Consider the following 22181-nt stretch of genomic DNA (forward strand, 5'->3'; position numbering starts at 1 on the left):
GCAGAGCCTCCACCGTGACATGCACGGCTCATTTTGTGCACCAATAAAAAACATATCTATGTCTTGAATTTGAAAAAAAAATCACATTTTATTTTTCACTAAAGAGGGGTTCAGTGAATGCGCATATGAAACTGGTGGGGTTCGGTACCTCCAACAAGGTTAAGAACCACTGGAGTCTAAAGCATTTAAAAGGAAATTGGGAGGCAGACCCTTCAGCTATCAGGCCCCTGTCCTGTGGAACAAGCTCCCAGTTTGGTTTTGGGAGACAGACACCCTGTCCAGTTTTAACTCAAAACTTTTCTTTTCGATAAAGCTTATAGTTAGGGCTTGATTAGGTGACCTGAACTTTCCCTTAGTTATGGTGCTGTAGGCTCAAACTGCTACAGCAGTGGTCCCCAACCTTTTTTGCGTCACAGACCGGTTTATGTCCGACAATATTTTCACAGACCGGCCTTTAAGGTGTCCCAGATGAATAAAACAAAATAAAACCAGTACCGGTACCAAAAAAGACGAAGATTTATTCATAACACACGGGGAAAGACCCAAGGAAACCAAGTTAACGATAAAAACGATTTAAAAAACGCAGAAAAACACAAATTTCACCTTTGTGCTACACGACTTCAAGTGAGGCACTGAGCACTTCTGATCACTCCCCGTGTGTTTATATACCACCAACATATCATTACATTTTTGTCTTCTCTCGTCCTTACTGTTGATTTAGACTTATGCAGTGAATCTTTGCAGAGTGTGCGACATAACCTCCGTAAGTGGTTGAAATCGTTGCCAGCACTCATACTTTTGTGTAGCGTTTTATGTATTAATGACATCGTGGTCGTGTTTTATATGCGGTGCCAGACACGATACAAACAAATAAAATGCTGGTACATTTTTCCCATCCTGCGCCCCAGCTCTTTGTTGTGGTCATTTTCTTTTTGTTTTCCTTTTTTTTTTGGGGGGGGGAACATATTTGTCCCTTAAGTTTTTCCACTTCTTTGTAAATTCCCTCACGTCCATTCTGACGGTTTCAGCGATCTCCCTCCAGGAATTCGCTACCATCTGCGAGTCCTTATATTGGAGCAATGATTATCATTCCTTATTGAGGCAATGATTGTTATTCTCACTGATAAAATAAAAAGCCGTGGTGAAAAAGTAGCTGGAACACACAGGAGTCATCAAGAGTGCTGAACAGGCCAGTTAGAATAGTTGTGGGCTGCATTAACAAGACGTGTAGATATGATTTCTAGGGACGTTCATGTCCTGTTATGGCATAAACTTTCAGAGGGGTTTGCGGTTACAATGTACCTATGATGTAGATTTAAAACAAAGTATAAAGTATGTAAAGTATACCCTACGAGTCTGCGTCTCTCTTTTCTCTTTCTCCTTGCCTCTCAACCGATCACGGCGGATAGCCACCAATCCCTGAGCCTGGTACTAACAGTGGTTTTCTTCCTATTATAAGGGAGTTTTTCCTTCCCACTGTTGCCAAGTGCTTGCTCATTGGTTGTCAGGCTTTTATCCAAAATATACTAAATTCATTACCTTATGGCATAAAGTGCTTTGAGGCGACTGTTGTTGTGATTTGGCGCCCTATAAATAAACCTGAACTCAATTGAAAATTGAATAGAAAATGACCTAATGTCAATAGTCCAATTTTGATAATGTGGTGACCCACTTACACAGAGTTTAAATGAATAAAAACAGCCCCCTTTCCTTTTTAATTTGTTGCTGGCTGTCATACGGTAATTACCAAATACAATTAATGACCCTGGTCATTGTGCTGCAGGTATTTATACAGAGAAAATCTACTGCCAACGTGAATTAATCAACAGTGGAGTGCATGCATCGCAGCATTAGGATGGCTGGGATGGTGCCAATATTTTATAAGCTGTTGTGGCCCTTGAAAGAATACATCCGAACTAATGCAAACAGGTTGTAAATAGGACAATATTACAGATGCACATCACACCACCTGTAAACATGTGATTTATGTACCCTCTTAACTCAAAAAGCCACCTTTTAACTCGCGCAGTTGGAGTATGCAAATCAGACATGGCTGTAAGTCACTGTTATGTATACTACAATTAATTGTGAACCATTTACATATTTAGTCCTCACTGCAGATAAATGATTCAGAAGCTTCCCCTCAAACAGATCCCTTCAAAATAAATGCGTGGCGAAGGATGAAGTAGGAGTGGCATCCCCAGATTCAGGTAAGAAGATTACTGGGTAAACCCTGCTTTTAGTATATTTTCTTGTTAATACCAAGCCAAATGGCAATTTTAAAAAAAGAAAAGAAAAAATCCACCCTGCGGCACACAGCACATAGACTATACACTGCAGTTACATTGTGGCACCACTGAAATGACAGTGGCAAAGCTCAAATAGGTTTATTGTAAATTCCCATGGTTCTGAGACAAAAAGCAAGTGAAATGAGTTCAAGTGACTTCAGTGACCGGTGAAATTTGTTTTCCTCTTGAAGTAATTTGAAGTCTGGTTTGCCTCAAGCAGACAGAGTTAGTTTGAGTCTGACATTCCACCTCAAAACCTCTTCCAACAGGCCTCTCTTTAAGCTCGGCTTCTCCTCAAGGCAGATTCAATTATTCAATTTCAAATAAATGATTACATAATGTGTCCGTGTCCTTTTAAGGCCCGGTGCACTTCCCAAACAATGTCTGCTTTAGTCTCCTTTTTTTTAACAACTTGGACATGGCTTGAATAGGTTTTGTATTACATTATATATGATGTTTATTCCAAAGCAGAGATAAGATAGTGAAGTGCACCTTATTAAAATGAGTAAGGTTTATAAAAGGGATGCCTGGGGAGCTGTGGCCGTCAGCTGCGGTGCAGAAATATTCCTGTAGACAGGCTTAATGGGGGCCTGCATAAACAGGAGGAAAAATAGCAGTGGTTCTGTTGGTTGTGATGGTCTACAAGATAAATAAAAAAAAAAAAAAAAAAGATTTTCCATGTCCACCTCTTTCACAGCCCGCTCCCTCCCTTGATGGTGCAAACCTACGGCATCATCGCATGGGGCTAACAGGCTTAACCTGCCCCCTGCGGAGCCACTCACCACACAGCAGCCTCCCAGAGTGCAGCGGCCCTGAGATGCAGCCTCACAGGCTTGAGTCCAAACCAAATCCTCACCCCGTGTCCCCAAACATGTCAAGTGAATTTAAACACTCTATGTGGGTATTAGCATTAATGGAATAGTCTTCAGTTTTCCTAACAATGCTTTCTTTTCTTTTTTTTGGCAGGAGGACCAAATACTTTCAATGCCACATTGAACAAATGCAATCCGAGCTAAAGTTACTGGTAAATTTAGAATTTAAGTGCAGCCCTTGGCCCTGGTGTTATGGCCTAATGCAGGGGTGTCAAACTCAAATACACAGTGGGCCAAAATTCAAAACTGGAACAAAGTCGCGGGCAAACGTTAATATTTATTGAAATATATTTATTCCTCCAGATATGACAATGAATCTTTTCTTATGGACTCAAACACGTTTTGCTGAAAAACTGAATATGGAACAAGCAAAGCTTAATACTAAACAATATATATATTAGCTGTATAATACCAGTAGGCCAGCTCTGATAGTAATTTGGTATGGCTTCGCGGGCCAAATGTAATTAGGCTGCGGGCCAAATTTGGCCCGCGGGCCAGAGTTTGACACCTATGGCCTAATGGCTCACAGCCTTTTGTGTAGGGTGGTTCAGATTCCTGGAAAGCATAGCTGTTTGACAACAAACACACTCATGCCACGTACTACATATTACAGCCACAGCAACACTATGACAACTTAACACTTTTAAAGTCAGCAGATTAAAGACCTAAAATCATTACACTAACATAAATCCTAATGTTAGGTGTTAATATTGAAATATTTGAAAAAAAATACAAATAAAATTTAAATATAAATGTATATTAAAGAACCTATTCAGTTAAACAGTACCAAAATTCCTAACTTTCATAATCAACAACATAAATACAACAACAGAAACTACGCTTTGAAAGTGATCTATTAAATCAAATCTCCATGGATGCAGGAGGTTCAGAGCTTAGTGCATTTTGAGACCATTTGAGTCTCCGAAAAGGGAAACTGCAGGCTTTTTAGAAATATGATACCAGCATCACTAGCCCTTGAGCGACTGTGTTCAAGAGGGCAGCTGAAGAGACTGCTTTTCATAGTTCACTGATCTCTAAAGAGCTTGGGAAGCACGGCATTTGCTCATGGCCTTATGCCCCATGTGTTAGCAAGTATTTTATGCTTTGTAATGGCCAGTTATGCTAAATATTCAGCGGCATATTTAAACAAAGACATCACTGTCCCTGAAAACCAATAAGGAAAGTTTAAAGGCTCCCTTAAAAGCTGCGGGAGAATAATTCAGTACTATCGGCAAAGAAAAAACTTAATGTGGTAAGTATCTGATCCATCTTCATCTTTGTCCTTGAAAGGCATCTCCTGTCAGTATTTAGAATAGGATTTTAGTTTTCCCTGAGATGGTATTCAGATTGACAGCAAAAATGCGTTAAAAAGACGTTACAGCTACTTTTTTTTAATAACAAGTGTTACTTTTAAAACAACTAATGGAAAAAACCAAAAAAAACCTCACTATGCTTTGCGTTGGAAGGAAAACGAGGCCTTTTGGTCATCCTGTCACTGAAAACGCCTTTATCGTGTTGATATCAAAGCAGGACACGGTAAACCAAATCAAGACAGATAAAGCATTCTCTCCACCCCTGCTATCAAGCTTGAATACACTAACAAACATGGCCAACACAAGCTGAAACCCATCTTGATCAATGAGAGACTTATATTTGTTAAAGCAAGCTTGCGTATGAGCCACAGTGTCATTAGCATACAGTGCTACAGCTTGGATACGGCTGTTATCACAAACCGGGTGTAAATGATCTAAGGCTCTGCTCATACATGGCCTTAACATTGGTCTTGGGTGGTACAACTACAGGTGGACTGCTCCTGAAGGGACTCGATTAATGCCCCATTGCTCAGACCACATTTGGAGGTGGTCTAGATGGGGATACCTCCCCATTCTTTAAACGGTCTTTAGACAAACGTGTCCTTGGACACATTAAAAGATGGCCTGCTCTAACTAACCTGCTCCTTTTCCAGCAACAAACAGCAAAACAGTTGGTGGAGTACACGTGGCAGACTCTTTCCTGCAAAAAAAAGCATTTCTGGATCCATCGAACAATTTTTAACCAGAACCAAATGCAAATCATCCAAAATATATTCTTCAATTTTTTAAACCAAGCATTCTAAACTTAATCACACAACTAACAAAACTACATATGTTTCTGTCAAATGAGGCGAGAAATTCATTGTCTTAATTATATGCAGACTGACCGTGTTAATGCAGCCAGTCAACCTCGAAAGCCCAATTCCACAATTCGCAATAGCTTGTCAGAGTGGGTCTAGATTTGCTTGACATAATAATGGGTAACAGGTCCAGTACCAAACTGAGCTATGTAGGCAGGACTTTAATATTTAATATAATAATATAATAATGCAGGACTCGTATTATTTTTTATAAATGTGGAAGTAAAATCTGTTATAAAGTCGTCACCCCAGATGTTTGTGATGAAGCATGCCAGGTATGATGAGGACTAAATTCTTGCTCCGTGCTGCTTTTAACTGCAGCTCCCGTTGTTTCAGCATGACTGCTTGAAAAGAAAAACTGAAAACTTGCTAAGCAAACTGACCTTGAGGTCAAGTTCAACCTGTACAGAGATTCCATGCTTGCAATTTGCTAGCAGCACAACACCCAGAAAAATTAACCTAAGAAAAAGGAAATAAATGCACTAAGAGTACAAAAAGCTACCTGAGTACCATCTAAGTGGTTATGGCAATTTAATACAGTGCTTCCTGAGTGAATTGAAATAACGGTTCAATTAACACAAAAACAGAAGCAAAAAAGGGAGCAATATTATGAAAACTGCTGGGTACACCGTGTTCAAAAGGAGTCACCACTAGCATCAAAGGGTTAGCACGAAATGTATACATGATGTACTGCAAGCTTTCTTGCTGAAGGAAGTCTTTACAGTAAATACAGTAAGCAGTAGCATCCAATAGATTTATGTTTGTATTGACAGAGGAGAGACATTAATATTGTTTTCTAACTTACGACAAGAAAAGAAACCACTAAGACTATTTCCTGTAATAAATGATTTCTTTAACGAACAAAACCCATAATTTTTTTTATTATTATTTAAAAAAATAATATCACATTTCAGAAACATAAAAAATATATATTTATGAAATGCAGAGTGCATCAAAAAGAATAATTCAATTTTAAAGTGCTTTAGGTCAAGCCATTCACCAGTAACAATCGAAGCACATACCGTTAGAAAGAACGGATTCGTGACTTTCATGTGGTTGCTGGAAGGTGGCATAACAACAGTGGCTACAGTGACCACAAAGTTTGACTATTGTCTGGACATATGCAAGTGTCCGGGGAGGTATGCCTTGAGCAATAGTTAAATTTTGTATGTAAAAGTTTATATTCAGCCATGTACTTTAAATTTTACTGCAATTTTCCTTTTCCTTTAAAAAAAAAAAACACAACAAAAAACAGTCTTTTGAAATTGGAACAAAAATTTTTAATACCCTGTCTGTGTGTGCTTAAAAAAATAAACAATATATAAATAAATAATAAATCATTATAAATCATTTAATAACGACAGTTGTGTCACATTAATTCAGTAAAAGATTTGTTAAAAGATTTTAAAAGAGATATTATTGCTAAATTCAACTCACTGTCACCTGATTGTGTAACAGGCTACAAGAATCTGATTTCACATTTCAAAATCTCACATTTCAGATCCCAGTGTGTGGATACTGTTGTTTGAATATACTGGTGTTTCTAAAGGGGTGCACGTGTAAACCCCCCCCCCAAAAAAAAAAAAATTTTAAAAAAAAATTTACTCACATACTCAAAGCAGCCTCTATGAACACACAGAGAGAGCACAGTATAAATCTGCTAGAGCAATGTGATTACAGAAGAAAGGATACCCTCTTTAACCTTGGAGAAAATAGAGTTCATTGTGTGCAAAGAGACAAAAACATGCACAACTGCTTTTCATTCTCATTTTGATTGAGGGCGGGCTGGTCCAGATTGGCCTTCTAATATCGACTGCTCCAACAGAATCAGCGTAATTGCCGGCTACATTCACGCTTTAATATTTTGCTTTGGTGAGCAGGCTGCAGATAAACCGAAGCATTACATGTACATTAGTTTTAAAAAAATGAAAAAGAAAAAAGGAGACACTGGAAATTACTTCATCTTCTCCAAACTGCTGCCGAATAGCTATATTTATCTGACTGCTGTTACATGAAAATAGCTCAGAGCTTTGCTTTCTGCGGTCATATTTATTGGCAAGTTTGGCACAGCTTCTGCTTCCTCGACTCCTTGAAATACACGGTTGATCACCGGAGGCAAAACCAAGTGCATCACAACTTCATCCAAGTACAAGAAAACACTGTACAGCATTTCATCCTTTCTACCTCCTTAGCCTTGATTTAGATCACACATTCCACACCGGCCAAATTATACATGCTTTACCCCGTGTTCTCCTTCTTGGAAAACGTGGTGGAAAAAAAATTATAATAAATGGCCTTGAGCTGCAGTTTTGTAATTTGCTGACCATAACAACAGGAGTCGTTTTTCGCTTTGCCTTTGCTAATAGGATAAATGCCTCTGGGTAATTTCTAAATGAATTCCTCCGGCCAAAGCGGTTCCCTAGACCCACCTAAATCACATTTGATATAGAAGGATTATCCCTGATTGAGTTTATTGCAAAGAAGCTTGTGACAAACTGAAGACACGACAATACTTCCACAGAGGTAAGGCTTGCCTGACAATAAGGCTCTGTAGCTTAACACACGCTACAGAGTGTGTTAACACCTCTCCATATAATGCTGCTGTGTGATCATCCACCTGCGGTGACTGGTTATCCTAAATGTGCAGAGCGAGAGTTCTCCCTCGAATGCAGCACGTGAGGCGAGAAGACCCCGCTAAACAAGGCAGCTCTCAGGCAAATGCATTGTCTTACCTTATCCAGTCCAGAGCTCCGTCTCTTCAGAGAGGACTAGCACTAAAGCCTCTTAATCCCTGCCTTGATTTGTGATAGCCTGCTAGGTTTTCAAATGTCATCAGCAGGGAAGTGTGTCCTGCTCCTGCCCCACATGCTCAGCCCATTAATACAATAACAAATGTTGGATGCATCTTCAGAATAGCAACTCACGCGCAGTCATGTTGGGTGGCCGTAGGCTACATCTATTTATATACAGCAAGTCAGGCTCGTAAACAGGGATCAGCACCGGGGGGACCATCCAGGAGAATCGACAAGCGTGCTGTTGGATGTGAGAGTTCACCATAAATCATGCTAAATATGGACTACAGGCAACCTCTCAATAATTGATAATTAAATAAATAATTGTGATAATTCTGTGATCCATGCATTCGCCTCTACAGTGCCTTCACACTTGCACAGGACAACAGCTCCTGCCCGGTCAGAAGGTGCATTTGTAAAACAGCATGGACTCGATGATCATCGGGAACTTTCTGCAAAACAGTGTCCTTCACAGCCAGTGCTCCACTCCACTTCACAGCACTGCACTGTAACAACACATGGGACTTGTCGTGAGCAACGCTTAGCTGTTTGAAGGATGAGTCTTGCCTAGTGCAGGCTACAACTTTACACGCATCTGTGGAATATAATAACAGGATTTTATTTATTTATTTATTTTTCCTCAAATCCACTCCAGAGCCACAATAAATCTTTCCGTTACAATCTGTGCAGTAGTGGGATTTGTGCAGCTGTAAATTCAGAAGATGCACAACTGGGGTAAGTGACATTGAAATTTATTTCTTCTGCCCGGTCGTTTGCACATGATTAAAGGCTTCTAGGCAGTTTGTCAGCACATGACCAGCTGATTACACCTGAATTATTTTGGTATATATATAATTCAGTAATATGTGTGTATATTTGATAGCGTTGCTATAGTGACCAACTGTAAGTCCTAAATTGTTTGACATTGACGCAGACCACTCCTTTAAATTCCCAAACCTCGATCTGAGTCGTGAAGTTAGTTTTATTCGCCCTCCTCTTAACGGGAGCGCTTGCGCACAACGTGAGCGCCGTACACACCATTTGGTAGCCTATGGTCCTCAGCTAAGGGCTGGCAGTGAAACTGATGATCCCCCTCATTCATTCATGATAGGACGAGTGAACTCCTGCCTTAACACAAAAGCGTGCAAAAAAAAAAAATTGAAGCAAAGGCGAGAGTCAGCGCGGTGTTTCTTCGCACCTCCGCTGACCGAGCGCTTACCTCCACCGGCCGCTCGCTGCTCCTGTCCCCCGGCGTTTGTCCTTGTTTCGCTCCGGCGCTGATTATGTATGAATGCTGTCTTTATCCCGCAAAGACCGCTGTTGCATTTTACAGCAAAAGGAGCAGCACAGTGCAGTGGCAGCGGCTGTGGGCCGGTCTGTAAGTGGCCTGCCTGCGCTCGGCTCTGCACGTCACCAAGTGGAGTGGACAGGACTTGGCAGACGGGCTTTCTGCGCTCTCTGCGCGGCGGCGGATCTGAGATGTAAGCGACTGCTTGGACGGACTGGCACACCGTGTGGCCACTTTACTCCCGATGCTGCTCCTCCCCTTTCACTTTGTTTCTCTCACACAAGCCCTACAGCGCCTCCCACCCGCCACTGTACGCCATCGCACGTACCCGCAGAGAGCTGTGCTTGCACTCCAGCATCAGTGAAGCTGTCCTCGCAGGAGGTTCCTTGGATCATTATCAGCCATGAAGGGAGTTCCAAAGGTTCAATCGTATTCTTCTTCTATTACTTAGACAAGCAAGCAAGAAAACAAACTGTAATAAGTGTACTATTCACTAAAAAAAAGAAAAGAAAAAACAGTGTTTTGGGTGGTTACAGCTGAAATATTCCCAAACAATCTTCCCAAATAAGTCCAAATTACAGATGAAAGGTGCACTAATGCTGGCTGTTCTTTCTTCCCAAAACCGCTGTAGCTTTCCCCGTCCTACCTGGCGCTTAAATGCTGGTAATTACATTCACTTAGCGTCCCGGTTGTAAATCAGCCCCTGATTAGATGGCTAGAATGAAAATCAACAGGGCCCTCTCCGGCTTGATCCAAATTGCCTAAAATCAATGTCCTTTTTGCTTCCCTAACCACTTTTCCATGAGCACAATCAGCAATGTCACGCGATCAAGCAAAGGTGGGAAGAAATAATTACAGAAAGTCAAGAAAAGACAACCCCGGCCTCTCACGAGGACATTTTGATGCACCGCGGCAGGAAAAACACAGGTGTGGACGATAAATGAATTCCTATTCGGCAGATTTATTTGTTTTGATAGTTCAGGTTTATCTCGGCCCCTTCTGGGGACCGGCTACTTGTGGGGCAATTAACTCAGACAGAAACCTTCTTATCCACTGAGAACCTTTTAATGCTGGCCATATCTTTACAGCCTTCTAAAACTTTCAATTTGTCGCCCAACGTGATTATTTGTTCTTACCTGATGGATTATCTCCCTGTTAGTGGCACATGGCGCAGAATCCATTACAGTCTTTTTGGCTCGCTGTCATCAAGCTCCTCTTTCCTGCCTCGACTGCACTGTACAAGCTTTCATTTACTTTGCTTGATTAGTTCTCCTCTCAAGACCACGTGGGCGTGTACGGTCTCTTTAGATTGACAACTCTATCATTTTCACATCAAGGCACATCACATCAGTGTGATGTTTGGTGACATCGTTTTTTTTTCTGATGTAACTCATCTTCAGCTAGAGCAGGGGTCTAATCAGTCCCAAGTGAAAACACCTGCACCCTTTACAGGACCTAAAAGTATCTTATAAGGAGTATCTATGCAGGAGAGTTAACATGCTGGAGCAGGAAAACCCAGATACGGAAAAGAAACATGGCTGAATTTAGTTGCTTTGTTTTCAGGGTCAGCGCCACTGAATCTTCCTACCACTAACCACTGTTACAGGCTCTTATACGCTGGAATAATGTCCCTTAAAATAAGAATTATGGCTGTTTATGGTTGTAATACAGCACAACAAATGTTTTCCTTTATGATTTTGTATCAGAGTCTTGTAATTATTTGTTACATATTACCAGTTTTGGATGTTTTGTAGCAAAAAAGTAGCTGAAAAGCATTAAAATATAGGGTTTTTTCAAGTGTTTTATCAGCTATATGAATCAAAAGTGAGTGTTATATATAGCAGTTGGAAAGCATATCCATAGTATTTACAAACTACTCATCATAGTGTTTGATATTTAATCAGTAATAATGTATCGTTCTTTACTGTAACCCCCTACTGGAGCACAGTTATCACTCTTACTTAATGATTAGGTTTGTTGACATCATCTTATTCCCAGCATAGCTCAACCCAATTTCCATCTTAGGTCTAATCAGCCTGAGTAATTAAAACACTTGCACGGGTGTGCAAACCTATTCATTTGAAAAAATATTTATTAAAATGAAGTGGGGCAAAAAAGGGCAATATTTCACTCCGAGTTGTTGCGAGTTGCTTTCCACCAAAAACTAATCATGGCTTCGCAGTAACCTCTGACAAGAGACCAGACTTGCGTGTAGTGTGTAAAATCCTACGGCGTTACCCTAAAAAAACTAACACAACTTTTTTACTTTCGGCAGAGCACAAATATCATGATCACTGGAATACAATTTAAGCGTATGCACTTCTCAAAATGCCTGGGTGAAATACTCGAGTGCTCTACACTCCAGAGACATCCTGCGTTGCATCAAAATGTCACACTTGGCAGAATAGATAGTGGGCCTTATCAGGGGTCAAATTCTATTTTGCAGTAATTTCAGAAGTCTTTCAGCTGTGCCTTTCAGCTATGGCAGCGAGTGAGACGGTGCGCAATGGTGTGTGCTAATTTGTTGTGGAGCCCAGTGAGCCAAATCGGAGCCTGCAGGTTGTACTTTGAATTAATCAGAACTTCTTACATTGTGCAAATAAAGCTTCCTATCTGAGATCTTTGTTTTTTTGGGGTGGAACAAGTCTCCCAGAGGGGAAAACTGGGTACGATGTACAATGATGGAGCAAGCTCTTAGCGACTGTTTAATGGTGATGGGTTAACGATGTTAGGTGATGGGTGATGGGGTGGAAGGAGTGTGCTGTGCATCTCCGAATTTAATGGCAGGTTTGATAAAGTTGCAGTCCAAGATCGGTAAGAAGTAGGAACAATGGGCCGTTGTTGCCTGACAATTAACAAAATTGTAGCGTATCTGTGTCTGCACTAACGGCACCAGCATAACCTAATGGTGTTTTGTGGTTTGAGAGGTTTTGTTCTTATGGAAATAAAATAGGGTCGTGAGTACTTTGGCTGTGTATCACTACATCTGAATGTGTGAAGGCGTTTTGAGTGAATACGCTGGAGGTGGGCGATACATTCAAAGTGCGAATCTGTACAAACGTTTATGTCCAAATTAATTTAAATGCTAAAACGTGTGAAAAAAAACATATTTGAAAAAGTAGATTTCATTTTTTCATTTGTATGGAGCAATTATTATGGATAGGGGAATGATTAATATATATATATATTGCACAAGCTAACGTAGGAATGCACAAAGTGGCTTTGCATAAAGGTTTGCAGTTACTTGTGTGTTTGTGGGCAGAAGTCAACTGTATGTGACAACTGCAGGTCTACAGGTAGGCGTTACAGTGCAAATAAACAAACAAACATAACAAAGTTGTCTGTCTGAAAGAAGAAAAACATGTTCATAAAGCGAGTGAAAACAAGCTAACACAGACTAGAAAAAAAAATGTTACACGAGTTCATTATAAGAAAGTGGTATTCATATTGAGTCATATTGTTACAAGTCTAGCTGCTCGCATTCATTCAGTTCGACATAGCCGTCATACTTCAAGGTGAAATCAACTCCATTAGCGAAATAAAGGTAACAATCTCGCGCCGTAGTTCTCCGCGCAATAAGTTAAGTACAAGTTCTAAATCACATTCCACCACCGCGAATACCAATCGTGTTTTTTCTTCTTTTCTCACAGTAACCTCTGTTACATATGTCTGCGGCTGTCTTCTTCAAGGACTCTCCCACCAGACCAGCATGTTCACGTGCTTCATATGCCTAAAAATAAATAAAGCTAAAGCAGCTTAAGATTCTGGTTTGGACACGTTGTGCTATTCACCTGATCTGGCCCAATGATTGGCCCAATTGTCCAGCCTCAGGCTAGATTTTCTTATGCCGGAAAACAGAACCCAGAATAGGTACAGCGGTGTACCACTTGAATTATAATATGCTGGAAGGTCATTATGGATTTTTTTTTCTGTGTGTGTGTGTGTGTGTGTTCAGTGACATTAAAAACATTTTTGCATGCATTCAGTGAATGAATTTTAGTCTAGTATGTATTTTGAATTTAAAAAGAACAGCAGTAATTGTAGGTGTAAAACATGTTTAAATAAAGAAAAGCTTTTATCGTTTTCTTTTGTGTAGTCATGTTGTTGCCTTTCACAGGTTAGTTTCCATTTACTTAGCTAGTGTCAGGGCTCTGCAGGGCACTGTGTTACTCATGCCTTACTGTACCCACTACATGCATAAATCTGGAACCTGTAAACAACAGTAATTGGGCTCAAGGGGAAGTGGACAAAAAAAAAGCAAATTGCTTCCCTGAGTTTACATATCATTTCATCTCATTTGTAGATTTATTTTCGGTACAATGCAGGTGAAAGGAATGGAAAGCGAACAGAAATTCAGCAAAGACATGCCCTCCAAACAACTTTTGTTTCTAGTCAGCGATTGAAGGGAAAAAAACTTTATGGGAGTTAGTCCACTGTTGAAAGATGCTTTCGTTCACTTCCGCAGTTTATCGATCAGCTTCTAAATCTATTATTTACTTTAGGTTATATATCAGCGTATAGTCTGCACTTCAGCCCCAGTGCCACTATTTATTTCTTTTTATGGTCAGTGTATATATTCTTGTCAAAAACTGTGCAGTATTTGATGATGGCTGGCGCTGAACCCTGTGTCACGTCCACATAATGTCAATGTCAGTCTATGAATGCCCCAACAAAACAAGTTAGTTTGCAAATGTGCTGTTTTTAACAGCTGGGGAAAAAAAGATTCTTAATAAATGTCTGACTTTCTTGGAGAAACTTGCTGTGAAGAAAGTTCAATGGAAAAAAAGGAAAAGATTTTTCATGCCTCCTACAGCACGGTATATTCGCACTACAAAAATGTACACACTCTGCCTATAAGCACTATTCTCAATAACCATCCAACTAGAAAATATAACAAAGCCTTGTGAGATTTGTGTGTGTGTGCAGATGTAACTGATACGCTTCGCTAAAAATGTTAGCGAAATGTAATCAAATTCAGTGGGTGAAACTGTGGCTTGTGTGTGCATTTTTAAAAACTTTTACTCTTTTTTAACAATAAACGACGTACTCTACATTTATTTCACTTGACTTCAATTAAAGCTCTCTCAACGTGGAGAAACTGACTTAACATGTTTGTTTTAACAAGTTTTTTAAAAAGTACAAAGTTGTGTTTTGTCTTCAGCAGCCATGACAGATTTGAAAATAATGTGGGCTCCACCCTGGTGAGGGAGACTCATGTTGGCAATATTGTTTTAAGCAGAATTACAGAATAGGGCAGAGTCTGCACGTTTATCCTATTAGAAGGAAATGAAGCAGACAGTCTGTCTGTGTTTATCCATTATGAAATCCATATCTGGCTGGAAATGAAACAGTCAAGGTTCAGCCTCCAAAAAAAATTTTCTTCAAATGAAACTTGGGCCAACAAAGAATTTACAAATAGTTAATTGGCTGCTGTGGCTCTCAGCATAGCTATCTATAAAAACTGAACTCGTGCTCGCATGCTGAACTCAATATGCTTTAGAGCGTCTTCAAATAGAAATGCACATTATCAAGCTGAGCAAAATATATATTAGACGCCATTCTCTCCTGTGACAAGTCATTACAGGAGCAATGCCAAGTTTTCAGAAATGCAAATGCTGTTAATGGAGGGCCTTTGGGTGAAAGCACTTGGCTCGTGTTAAATTATAATGACATTTATGCTGCTCACCCTGTGCGAGTATCAAAGGATTTCTTCTCTTGTCTTTGTATAAAACAGATTTTTTGATGTCGAACATTTCCCCCGTCTGGTAGGGTGTTGCTTATTGCCAGTGAACACAGGAGTTAGTAGATGGTTGAATGGCTGGCATTCTTGCAGTGATGTTCAAGTGGCTTTTTATCTGGATGTAATGTGAATGAAATTGCCATTTCTGTGACAATAAACCCAGCAAATTGCTCACGATGTCCCTTAATGCCGGCGGGTTTTAGCAGTTTTAGGTGTAACTTGAGAGCGACTTCAAATTGTCACATTCCTCCTCCGCCATGGCTGCCTGGAAACCAAAACAATTAGCAGGACTATTTCTGCAGAGATGACCACAATCCTCACACTTTTCCTGCCGCAGGTGGCGAAAGGCTCCTTTCCAATTAACAAGTCTAATTACATCACAACTCCACAGAGCTGTCTCGCATTCATTGTGTCTGATTGTCAGCGGGCACTTGTGAGTTGGTGCTTTTGTTTGATCTGTTTACAACTCTTTCATCGCGCGGTGTGAATTTAAAACGCAGCAGAAATAATCGGCCGGGTCGTAGTATGACTCTTCTTTTCTTACTAGGTTTGATAATTAGCTCAAAAAGGGCCCATTACTTGAATACTACTAAATACTTACCAAACTACGGTGCATATTCATAGTGCAGCTTGCTAGTTAGATAGCAGGGCACTACATAAAAATTAAAGGAGGTCTCCAAAAAAGAAATGTAATATAAACAGCTTCCACAGCTGTATTCACTGCTTCTCACTTTAATCCCAAAAACTACTATTTCAAATGCACGTACTCTTGCATTACCAATAAATTTATATGAATATACAATGCTCACACATCAGCTGGCAAATGTTATGCAACTCAGTACCTAAATGACACATTATCACTCATAAAATGAACTTCACAGGCACCTGTATACACGTCCCATTGCAATAGACAACTACGTCCTTGAATTTGGGCTTTTTATTCTGGTTGTTTGGTTTTTTTTAATCAGAGATCAAGGGAAGCCATCTCTCATCCTACTTCCAATCTTGTTTCACCTTTAAGATTTCATTTAAGTGCTCATCTCCTTTCCTGTAGTCGTGCACAGCTGATTCCTCTCTACACCCTCTCGTTTACCGAGACCCTCATAATAAGCCAAAATGTGCTTCTCCGACTCCTTATCATAACTACTGTACCCAGGTGCCACCTTTAATTTTTAAAATGTGCTAATATGTTCCTGCTTTAATACTTTCATCCATCTATTTTCTTCCTCTTATCAAACCTTAGGTTCTCAGTTCCAGGTCTCAACTATTCACACACAGAGTCGCACCTACAGCTTAGAACTGCTGGAGGAAGCCAGAGTATTCAAACTCTGGACCTCCTTGGTTAGCGGTTAGCAGCAGTGCTAATCATGCTACCAGCATGCCAACCAATGCATAAAAACAATTGGAACCTACCCTATTCTTCTACTTCTCCTTATTATTATTACTAGTATGGCCAGAGGGGCCGATGGCACGATACGGCAGCCTCGCTTCTGTCAGTGTGCACCAGGGCAGCTGTGGCTACAACTGTAGCTTGCCTCCACCAGTGTTTGAATGTAAGAGTGAATGAATAGTGGAATTGTAAAGCGCTTTGAGGGCCTCGAAAAGCGCTATATAAATGCAATCCATTATTATTATTATTAGTAGTAGTAGTATTAGTATTATACAGATGTAAGGAGGGAAAACGTTATTTTGCTCTCTCTTAAAATCAAAGCTGCGCACCAATCAATTCACCCTTTACAGCTAGTGCGTTCATTCGTTAATGCTTGAGATTACACGTAACGTCTCTCAGTGTTCTGTCTCTAATCATTTGTTTATCTTTCCTCACCAATTAAAAAAAAATGTGCTGTATATGTGATAAACTGTTTTCTAGCACGTATCAACTTCAGAGGTGGTAATATGTGAGTGGGACAGTCACATCTTGTTTTTGCAGCCCCTAATTGACAGTTTCATGTTCAAGAAAATGTGTAATGAGCTGGTGCACTTAAAAAAAAACTAAAAAAAAAAAATCCTTCTATCCATTCCTTTCAGTTTTTTTACATGTATACCACATATTATCTTTGCAAACCATCCCCAAAAAAGTATTTCTCGCTTATCTTGTAGGGCATTAGAGTTTTCTATCTTTTGAAAAGACAAAAAACCCCCACTAAATTCATCCTGAACAAAAACTAGAGACTGCACGCTTCAGAGATTTTATAAAAAATGAGAAGTCCGTGTTGTTTTCTCCTTTCTGCTGCTTCTCTTGTACCTCAGCAAGGCACAAAAACAACCTGTTTCACCCAATTATCTCTCCCACAGGGCGCAGTCAGGCAATTTGGCTCAGTCAAGACTCTGATTCATTGAGCCAGATGATTTAAAGCTTTTGGGGGCCACAAGTCAGCCCACATGGACTGAAACTGCTTCGTGATTCTCAGTTGATATTTAGCAGCGCAAGTTGCTCCACTAAAGGTTGCAGAGACAAAAATAGAATGTTATTTCATGTCTCCCTCATTTGTCACTCTGTGAAAAACTGATTTCTGAGGGACAGAAAAATGCTTTAAAGCACAAAGTACTGTATTCACCCTGTACTGCAAAAGCTGCTTTCTACCTGGACATTTATATTGATGATATGCTGATAACTGACATGTTTTTCTTGCAAAACATACATCATTGCATCACATAACCTCTAACCCACAGTGTCCTTCACAAATATGAAAGTAATTATCCCGGACATCAGACCCTGCAAAACCAATTCATTCGTGCTTGGCATCCCTCGAGGATGTATTTTCTAATAATTACTGTATGAGATTTAGAGCTGAGGCACACATAAAAGCCAATGATACCTACAGTCAGCCACAGATGGCAGGACTGGTGGAAGAGTCCACTGGCACTTTAAGCCATTTTTGAGCAAAATGACAAATGGGCCAAAGAAATATCTTTTTGCAGCACACCTGCAAGAAGAGAAGTGTTTATGCGTGCGTCCATCCACTGTTAAGAGCCATTAATGGTTGATCAATGCATCAAGTCACTCTGGATTGTTGCAATTAGAAAACAATCCTGCAAAAAAAAGAAGCCTATTTTAAGTCATGCGCTATCAGTAGGAAAAGCAACAGAGAGGATAATTGGGTATTGACGAAAGAGTGTGAAAGGCAAAGACAGCATGCAAGACCACTTTCCAATTTACTCTGTCATCTCGAGGCTCTGATTATGCTGTTTACTGACCAGATAATTGGGGCAATGTTCGATAAAAACAAACATTTTAGGGGGGGACATGTCAAATACAAGCAAACTTGCATAAAAATATTCCAAACACTTAGCTGGAATGATGCTTTCCTATTTCCCGCAACTACTTGCGAGTCCTGACACACTCATGACTTCCTGGCTCCCCAGTGTTTAATGCACTGTTATTTGCTGGATGGAGCCATTTTTCAAAGCATAGGAGGCTTTTGTGCTTTCCTGGCTGATACTAAATAGCTTCTGAAGAGTTAATTGAGAGAATGATGCCATTATGGTTTCTACTACGAAAGCAACCAAACAATAGCTCACGGTTTATTAGCATTTAATTCAATTTAGTGCAATTTTATTTATATAGCACCAAATCACAACAACAGTTGCCTCAAGGCGCTTTATATTGTAAGGTAGACCCTACAATAATACATACAGAGGAAAAAAACCCAACAATCATATGACCCCCTATGAGCAAGCACTTTGGCGACAGTGGGAAGGAAAAACTCCCTTTTAACAGGAAGAAACCTCCAGCAGAACCAGGCTCAGGGAGGGGCGGGGCCATCTGCATTAGATACATTTTTTAATTTTAATAAGAAAAGATGAAAGAATCCTCCAGTCAAAATTTAGCAACATTCAACATTTTAAATTGAAACGCTTAATAAATATTTTACAAAGAAAAGCGTCTGGACTTCTTTAAGTTGCTTGAAGACGTTTCACCTCTCATCCGAGAAGCTTCTGAAGCTGAAGAAGCTTCTCGGATGAGAGGTGAAACGTCTTCAAGCAACTTAAAGAAGTCCAGACGCTTTTCTTTGCAAGCTCCTTTGGCTACGATGACCTGGATGATTGAGAACCTTCACAGTCTTAATAAATATTAACTTTCGGTTTCCTTTTCAATTCCTTAACTTTGAATACTGCTGATTACATTTTTTATTTGTTATTAATATTATATAATCACATAAAATGTAATTCATTTTTAATCTTTCTTCAGCAGGAACAGACAATGCACATAATGTGGAAAAGCCTAGTTTTAGCTGGGAATGAACTTTTAGCAGTCATTACATTAAATTGGTACTGCAGTTATACTTTTCCTACTCTAAACTTCTAACAATGCTTCAATGCAGTGTCTCCTTTTAATTGCCAAGTGCAGAAAATCGTGTGAAACTTAAATGTGAGCACCATCTAGTGTTGAAAGCTATTATATTTAATGTGCTTCATTAAATTCTAAAAACAAAAAAGGGCATAATTAGTTTTCTAAAGTTTGTTCATGTAGACTGCCTATGTAGATTTTATACCTTCACGAAATATCCCCATGATTTTTTGTTTGAATTCAGTAAGTGACATACCATTAAATAAAATCCAATACTGCTTTAAGTTAAGTTGTCGATAAAACTCTAAAATCCTGAGGAAAAAAGAATACTGATACAAGAAGTACGGCTATATCAAGTTCTATATGACTCACATTTCCACCTGATTGAATTGCAGGCTTCTCTGTGTCTCGGTAGCTCAGTGGGTTTTGTTACCCCACAGCCAGCAGAAGCCTCGTGGCTTGGTGAAAGACAACAGAGGCCATCTGTTGTCTGTCTATTTTCTTTGGTGCTCTGCCACAAAACTCTGCTGCCAGAACACCCAAGGGTACCCATGTGCACTATGCTGCGCCTGGGGACCGGCTCATTGAGGCACCTTTATAGCCTACTGGCTCCACTGGGAGGTGCCTGCGTTCTGCCAAAGCCGAGACACAACAGCGGCGGCGTTTGAAAAGGGCCTTGTTGTTGCTGCATCGTTACACAACCGTGCCATTAACCTTAATTGGAGCAGCTTGGTGGAACACAGAAAAACTTTCAGCACTCGGAGACAGTGATGTTGTTCCCCTGAGTTACATAAAATCGAAACTGATCTCAGGCTGAGTTAATTGAATTGCAGAATACTTATCGTCCTGCTGAGGAGCTGAGGAGTAACTGAGGAGTAAGTGCTGTACAGTTAGAACTAATTCTTTGTTTCTGAGCTGCTTTATGATCACGGAAGCATTGCTCCTCCCCTTGTTTCTTGGGAATCATAATGACACTGCTGTAATAATTTCCATAACGATTGTTACTTGGGTGTAGTCCAGGAAACACAAACTTAAGAACAGACATTGGAGGCTAAGGGGAATCCCCTTAAAAAATAGCTTTTAAATCAATAAATTATTTGTGAAAGACTGAATAAAGACCTTGTTTTATGCAACTACATCATGTATGGTAGAGCTCACTATGACAAATTGCTGTAAAAATACAGTATTCAACTGTATTTTTACTATAACACAAATTGTTTTAGAAATGTATTCACTTGTGTTGTGACAGTAAATATATACATATTTTTCATCAGACTGATTGTTGTGGATATGTGGTGTAACCTCCTATATGTTACCAAGAATAATGTTAAGGTTTGGCTAGCAACAGGCTAGCATGACTGAGGCTCCTGTAGCATTTACTCAGCTCTGTCCGGTGTTCATCTTTAGGGCCTTTGTTGAAACAGTAAATACAACAGAATTCCTATTAGCTGGCTATGTGGTGCAGAGAGTTGTAACAAAGCTGATGTCTTGTCATAGTTTGGGAAAATCGAAGTCAAGGTTCATGGGTGAGTAAATACAGTTAGACTTTACTGTAATGAAGTGTTTGTGGAGGTTGCAGTAGGAGCCCCATAAAAGCAGCATAATGTCAACCAAATAGCTTACAGTATTACACTGCAAAGCTCCTATTTTGAGTATTGTGATTACGGTAATATAGCAGTATAATACGGCTAAATCGTGCTCCCAGTACTGATTTAGCAAGGGCAGGTCTTACAGTACATTACGAGTCTGCCTATTCATATGTCACATCCCTTAATGTATAGTAGAATAGTAAAGAATAAAAGGTAATGCTCTTAAATGTTTCGGTTTTTCTGCCTAGCTTTTAGACTCTTGGGTCTTTCTTTTTCCCACTGTAGCGTGATAGTATTATTAATATTTTCTATTCATCATTTTAAAAAAATCCGCCTAGCACTTCCAGCCTAAATCTGTTATCTCATGCTGATATTAAGCTCCATAGAGATTGGATTGGAAAAGAAGATTACTGTGGCAGAAGGATTTTCCGGGCCAGCGGGTCACTGCACATGCATTGGTACCAGCAGCATTACAGTAAGTCATCTGAATATGTTTGTCCACGGAGTTAATCTTCCATTAACTGCTAACAGAACTCCTCCAGAGTGTATGTCGCTCTGGCTTTTTGAGAGAAAGCCGAGGACATTAGGCAAACACATTAAATTTGTTAAAAGGACAAATAAAGCAAACACTTGAATGGATTTCTCCCACTTAACTAAATAGCTAAGGCATTGTCTTGGTGTTACAATAAGCTGCAAACACACATCAATTATTTAGCCCAAACAGAGCTGGAGTCTGAGAACATTTTTGTGTGTTTTTTTCTAAGTCATGAAATGGTTTGTGAATGTCAACAGCTTGACAGATTGTGGAAATGCACAATACTGAATGAATAGTGTAAACATGAGATGAATCATTGCTGTCACAGGCGATACAAGCACGGAGCGGTAGAAATTCTGCTCTTGGCCTCCACCAGCCTATAAAATCTTTATCTTTGCAACCAGTAATGTCTTTTCTAAGTAGAGTTTTCTATGTTTATGTACCTACTTATGTTCAAAATAGAAACAGCAACACTTTCCATGGTGTTTATACTGCAAAGCAGCTATTGCCCGTTCATGGCCTCTGTAGAAGATCTCTAATTAGTCACATTCCTAATTGCATAGCATACACATTGAAACTGCATGAATTAAATCAGATGAAAGCCTACGATCAC

At 39.8% G+C, this 22181-nt stretch overlaps 2 protein-coding genes across 5 annotated transcripts in view; both read right to left on the bottom strand.

Annotated features, from left to right (window-relative positions):
* Nucleotides 1-22181, bottom strand: part of klhl29 (kelch-like family member 29) — a 293874-nt gene that overhangs the window by 270030 nt on the left and 1663 nt on the right. The window contains exon 1 of one of the 4 annotated variants that reach the window (XM_085133528.1): nt 10550-11060. The exons of 1 other annotated variant lie outside the window; for it this stretch is intronic. The gene's annotated coding sequence lies outside the window, so the exon portion shown is untranslated. Of the gene's footprint in view, nt 1-9344; nt 10476-10549; nt 11061-22181 lie in introns of those variants that run through there. 2 more of the 4 variants (XM_085133526.1, XM_085133524.1) reach the window with 2 other exon arrangements.
* trib2 (tribbles pseudokinase 2) overlaps nt 1-22181 on the bottom strand; it is a 41874-nt gene that overhangs the window by 7742 nt on the left and 11951 nt on the right. The gene's annotated exons all lie outside the window — the stretch shown is intronic.

Source organism: Neolamprologus multifasciatus, chromosome 15 (genome assembly GCF_963576455.1).
Source record: "Neolamprologus multifasciatus chromosome 15, fNeoMul1.2, whole genome shotgun sequence".
In the NCBI taxonomy this organism is placed as follows: domain Eukaryota; kingdom Metazoa; phylum Chordata; class Actinopteri; order Cichliformes; family Cichlidae; genus Neolamprologus; species Neolamprologus multifasciatus.